At 39.2% G+C, this 6,526-nt stretch overlaps 1 protein-coding gene across 1 annotated transcript in view; it reads right to left on the minus strand.

Moving 5' to 3' along the window:
• Positions 1–5,691, minus strand: part of CCDC149 (coiled-coil domain containing 149) — a 131,395-nt gene extending 125,704 nt beyond the window's left edge. Inside the window, exon 1 of the mRNA XM_019526261.1 lies at positions 5,607–5,691. The gene's annotated coding sequence lies outside the window, so the exon portion shown is untranslated. The remainder of the gene's footprint in view (positions 1–5,606) is intronic.
• Positions 5,692–6,526: the final 835 nt, after the last annotated feature.

Genomic DNA, 6,526 nt, shown 5'->3' on the forward strand with positions numbered 1-6,526 from the left:
AAAAAAAAAAAAAAGGATCAGGCCCTTCACTGCTTCTATTTTTAGCCTGCCTCTCCCATTTGGGCGGGGGGGGGGCAAGTTGTCAAAGGCTTCAACATTACACATAGCTATGATGCAAACTAAACTACATGCATATGTGTTTTAGTTTGCAATGTAGCAAACTCATCGTAAAACGTAAAAAAAACATGCACGTGTAGAGCATGATGCAGTTAAAAACTGCAAAAATGGCCAATTTTCATCACATGTACAAGCACCCCATGTCAATACAACCATACTGCTTCTGGTACCCAAGCTACTTCAGCTATCTTGGCATGGCACTGCATCATGTCAGGCAGACACACCTCTGTTTTCATAAACTAGTCTACCTGATTACCTTTCCCTGAGCCCTTAAGTTTAAGGAGAATGTGCAAGACACGCAGATGTTATATGTGTAATGTCTCTGTGTCCTATCTTCCTTCAGTAACTGAATTTTATTTCTCAGAAATTTTAGGCAACTTGCTTTCATTTCACAATTTGGGCTACCATTAGAGATAGCACCCATGCTAAAGTGCTATATTTCTATTTCATATTTTATGCCATCTGATATTTGTATGAGATGTGGCACTAAATACATTTCATATGTGCTCAGTAAAAGACCAAATACTGTAGCATTAATGAAAACAATTTATAGTTTCATTATATACTCTGACAAGAATACTTTGTTATTATGGGCTCTTCTACAAAGCAAAAGCATCAGCACTTCCACACTGTTCTGGGCTGTTCTTCAGGACAAAAATCATTACTCATATATTACTACTTGCTTGGAATTGACTTTGTTAACCTCAACTTCAAAAACATGAGAAATGGAGAGAGATTCTTGGTATACGAATGCAGCCAGTGTTTTCCAAAAATGGTAAATGCTTAGTTGCAAACAACAAAAAGGGGAACAAAAAGCTATTCCAAGATGGATTTGAGCTCCTAGAGAGGACACTACTACCTTGGATTAATTCTATTCCTAACAGCATTGAAGCTGAAATCCTGTCAAATGTTTTAAATTATGCTGCCTTGGCACTGACTTTATGAAGGCAACTGTACCTATGTATTTGTGCCTTTATGGATACAGTATGAATAGCAAGTCCCCTGACAAAAGAACCAACAACACAGAAGACATCCCAAATCTAAACTTTAACACTGTCAATGCATAAGTGTTATAAGTGCATACATTGTATGCATTTCTAATCTTGGAAAATCAATTTTACTTAGCCATTTCCTGTTTCTCTCCCAAACCACTTTTAAAAAAATTGATAAGATTCTCTGCATCAATTTATTCTGGAAATTAACAACAAAAGCAGAAAATTTTGGCTTCAGCTGAAGGGCACAACAGTACCAAATTAATAGTGAACTGTTTCCATATGTGTGATATAATTATCCACAGTACAGGAGAAGATAGGTGGAAGGAATTAAAAATACACCTAATATTGATAAGTAAATTTACTTTCAAAATTACTTTCCCCTGCCTTTCAAAGACATCTATAAAGACAAGAGGAGTCCCCAACTCCCCTCTGTCACAAGCCTTTCTCCAACACTTTGGCTAATAACCTATAGAGGGAGAAAAAAAATTGAAATGAAAGTGAGATATCTGTCCATGTAGAGTGAGGTAGTTTTTTTCCTTCCTTTCATAGTCCTCCACTTCTTTTGAGCCCTGAAAGGAAGGGAATACTGCATGTAGTCAGCTCACCATACATTGTAAAACAGGATATTCATAGAATCATACAAAATTAGAGCTGGAAGAGCCCTCAGGAGGTCATTTAGTCCAACCCCCTATTCAAATCAGGACCACCCCAACTAGATCATCTCAGTCAAGCTTTCTCTACTTGGGTCTTAAAAACCTGCAAGGATGGAGATACCACAACCTCTCTGGGTAATCTGTTTCAGTGTTTTACTACCCTCCTAGTGAGAAAGTTTTTCCTAATATCTAACCTTATCTGCCACCACTGAGAACAGTTTAGCTCCATTCTCTTTGGAACTACCCTTCAGGTAGTTGAAGGCTATCATTAAATCCCCTCTCAGTCTTCTCTTCTCTAAATAAGCCCAGTTCCCTCATCCTCTCCTCATAAGTCTTGTACCCCAGCCCCCTAACCATTTTTGTTGGCCTCTATCCAATTTGTCCACATCCCTTCTGTAGTGGGGAATGCAAAACTGGACACAGTACTCCAGACGTGACCTCTCCAATGCTGAATAGAGGGGAATAATCAATTCCCTTGACCTGCTGGCAGCACTCCTACCAATGCAGCCCAGTATGCTGTTAGCCTTCTTGACAACACGAGCACACTGTTGGCTAATATGCAACTTATTGTTCAGTGTAACCCCCAAGTCCTTTTCTGCAGGGCTGCTGCCCAGCCAGTCAGTCCTCAGCCTGTACCAGTGCATGGAACTGTTCTGTCCTATGTGTAAGACTTTTCACTTGTCCTTGTTGAACCTCATGAGATTTCTCTTGGTCCAGTCCTCCAATTCGTCTAGGTCTCTCTGAATCCTAACCCCACCCTCCAGTGTATCTACCACTCCCCCCATCCCAGCTTGGTGTCATCTATAAATTTGCTGAAAATGCACTCTATGCCATCTTCTAGGTTACTGATGAAGATATCGAACAAAACCGGCCTCAGGACCGACTCCCGAGTCACTCCATTTGACACTGGCTGCCAACTAGACAAACTATTAATCACTACCTGCTGAGCCTTACAATCCAGCCAGCTTCCTATCTACCTTACAGTCCATTCATCCAACCTGTACTTCCTTATCTTGCCTGTAAGATTATGAAAGACCGTATCAAAAGCCTTGCTAATCAAGATATACCACATCCACTGGTCGCCCCACATCCACAAAGCTAGTCATCTCATCATAGAAAGCAATCAATTTTTTCAGGCATAACTTGCCCTTGGTGAATCCATGCTGACTATTCCTAATCACTTTTTTCTCCTCCATGTGCTCAGAAATGGATTCCTTGATGAACTGCTCCATAATTTTTCCAGGGACTAAGGTGAGGCTAACTGGTCTGTAGTTCCCTGGACATCTCGTTTTTCCCTTTCTTAAAGACAGGCACTATATTTACCATTTTTAAATCATCTGGGCACACTCCCAATTGCCATGGGTTTTCAAAGATGATGGCCAGTGGCTCTGCAATCACTCTGGCCAAATCCCTCAGCACCCTCAGATACTTCTGGCCCCATGGATTTGTACATGTCCAGCTTTTCTAAATAGTCCCTAACCTGTTCTTTCGCCACACTTGGCTGCTCACCTTTTCCCCAAGCTGTGCTGTCCAGTGTAGCAGTCTGGGAGCTGACCTTGCCTGCGAAGACTGAGATGAAAAAGGCATTGAGTGCTTCAGCCTTTTCTGCATCCTCTGTCACTAGGCTGCCTCCCCCATTCAGTAAGGGACCCACTCCTTCCCTGGGACTCGCAACTATACTGCTCATTTTTGAAAATGTACACAATGAGCATATACTTCTGAGCATTACCTTTACTACCTGGGTAAGCTAGCATTAAGATTAATCCTTTCAGAATGTGCAATTGCATTAAAAGAAAAATCTACTAGTTACAAAAACTACACTCTAGCCTGTGGCAGATAACTGCTGTACAAAATTTGTATTCTCACCCAATAAAAATAGATCAAATGCAAAACAAATATTGATCCTGCCATACATGACAGACCTCCATTACGTATGTACTCACAGCATGAAAGAATACTTCACCTCTTATGGAGAGGAGGTAGTTCTCCCTTATCAATTAGATTGACAATTACTGAACTATAAACAGGTGGTGGTAACAATTGTGTTCATGGTCCAAATGAGAAAAGATAATGATGCCTTCTGCACATAACGCAAGGAGTACTCTGACTTGGTGAATTATATTACAATGACAAGACATATGGGAGAAGGTGGCCTGATATTTCTGTGTAAGCATTTTTACTTTGCTCATCATTGTGGTATCTAGATTCTACCACAAAATCTGTTAAAAGTTATTTTTTCTAAACAGTTTATCTTTTGATGTAACACTGGTTTTGTTAAATAGATTTTTTTAAAATCATGTAATATAGTATAAGAGTTTGCATCTGTGGACTTCCAAGAACAAAAATCTACACCAACAGATTATCCTCCTAAATTTGATTATTCTCCAAAACCATATACCTAATTCCAATATATTAGTTTCTGAGGGAAAAACAAATTACATTGAGATGGAATTCAAAGCAGGCATGACAGATGCTGCTGTACAATGCATATGCTTTTCAATGTAAAAATACAAATATATCAATAATGGCTAAAAAATTAGTAAAACCATCAGAATACCAAGAGAAAGGGTATTTAGGGAAATAACTAAGCCCCAGAGAAATATGAAGAAACAAACGAGACAAGCAGACTTAGCATGATGTGAATTAAGAGAGAGAACCACACAGACTTTGATACTGTAGTTTGATTTGAACAAAGGAAGCAACAGAGGTAATTTTAAATATGTTCTGTAGGAAAAATCTTCAAAGGTGCTTCTGTTTATGTAAATACTGGAGAATTCATCCTCTCAGTTTGAAGAAAAAAGGCTATGTATAGTATATACTGAGCAACCAGCGAGGCAAACAAAAGGAATTCTGTAATGTATTATAAAATACTTTGAAACATTTTATACCATGCTCTCAGGCACATCTCCTTTGAAAATTTTCATTAAATTGTTTCTTAAACCCAGCAAAGCTTCACTTTTAACATAAGAAACAAAAAAGTTAACCATGAACTAGCTGCTCTAGTCACAATTTAAAAAGATAGGAAAAGTACAATTTTATCTGTCCAGAGACTTTTATCTACCAATTTACTGTTATCTCCAATAAAGTAAATTATAATTGCCACAAGGAAGATCATAATAATTAAAAGAATATATATGACATACTACATTACTGCCTGAACTGCTTTACAACCAGATAACTGCTTTAGTGAAATTAAGTAAGAGACTGACATTACATGAGAGTTAAACTGCTCCAAGGTCACCCTCTACATCAAACACTTACTATTTGTCCATAGTTATTTTTAGTTACAAATCCAGTTAGATCTCATTAACTACCATACAGACATGGTCTAATAATCTGAAAAGGCTGGGACACTGTCAAGATTTTAGATTTTTTCAATGAACCCATGGCAAAGTTCATATCATAAAACAATTTAGAAAAAACACTACAGACTGCATTTGTGTAAATGACTAGCTCTACACTTTGGTATTTCTCTTCTTGCCACTAATTAACATAAAAATAATGTGTTAAGGGCAAAACTAATGATATCGTCTGTGACTTTAACTTATGCATCACTGTGGACTTATCCACACTGATGCATCACTGTGCATTTTGGGTGTTCTCAACCCTTCAAAAATCAGATGAACCTCCTACATTCTAGTATGACATCATACAGATGTCTTGAAACTTGTTGACTTCATCCGTTACTATTTCTGTGCTCAAGAACTCAAATGATAAAAATCAGATCTGTCAGACAACAGATTCTAGCCACTTCTACCCCATGTGATATTATGCCTATTTTATAAATGAGGGACTGAGGGACAGAAAATTAAAAACAGAATTTACAAAGATACTCACTAACCTTGGGTGCTTTAGTGACTGCATGCCCCTCCTGAGAAGCCTGAAGTCTGGGTTCAGAAATACTGAGCTCCAGTGCTGGGTGCAATGTACCTTAACAATCAGGTATCCAGAAAATAAGGAACACATAATTAAAGGGCTATCTACCAAAAAAAAAATTTAAAAGTTTTTGGCATATGATGTCACTAAAGCCAAGGATAAAGGAGTCCCTTCAGGTTTGTCAGCTGCCTCCCCATGATATCAGCCCCTCTTCTTGCAGTTCCCTGCCTCTTGGGTTTTAATTAAACAAATTCCACTGCCCATTTCCACTGCTCACCCTTCAGCACTCATCATACCCACTGGGTCTCTTTTTCCTATCCTGGAACACAGCAGGAAAAGATATGATATTCATGTCTCACCTTCTCGTGTTACCCCATGTGATGGACTACAGGTTTTATAACGTTATTTCTACATTAACTGTGTTTACATTATAATATTACACGATTCGGTTTCTCTCATTAGCATGTCCACTGAGACTGAAGGGTTAAGTGCCTGAGGTGGCTATGTACAGGATAAGATGAGACGGACCTACAGCATCAGCAAAGCCTTCAATTACTTTGTTGACATTTCAACTGAGATGAGATGTCCAACAACCAAGAGAGATCCAGAGAAGACATATGTGACAATGGGAGGGCAGGTTGGAAACAAGCAGCTTGGCACCACCTGGAAGCATAAGGGAAAGTGTTTCCTTAGTTTCTTTAGCCCAGTGACATCCAACCAGAGTCCTTTCACTGAAGAGACTGTCTGCCGTGCTTCCTGGAACTGTGGGTTGCACTGGGTCATCCCGTTCCTCTTTTTCTGGAGTGGAACTGGATGTTCACTTTTGGAGTCAGGGCCAGCGAGAACCAGGGAAGGTGAGATTGAAAGGCTGGGGTTTCAGAGGTG

Source organism: Gavialis gangeticus, unplaced genomic scaffold, assembly GCF_001723915.1.
Source record: "Gavialis gangeticus isolate Ggan-Ray unplaced genomic scaffold, GavGan_comp1, whole genome shotgun sequence".
Classification (NCBI taxonomy): Eukaryota; Metazoa; Chordata; order Crocodylia; family Gavialidae; genus Gavialis; species Gavialis gangeticus.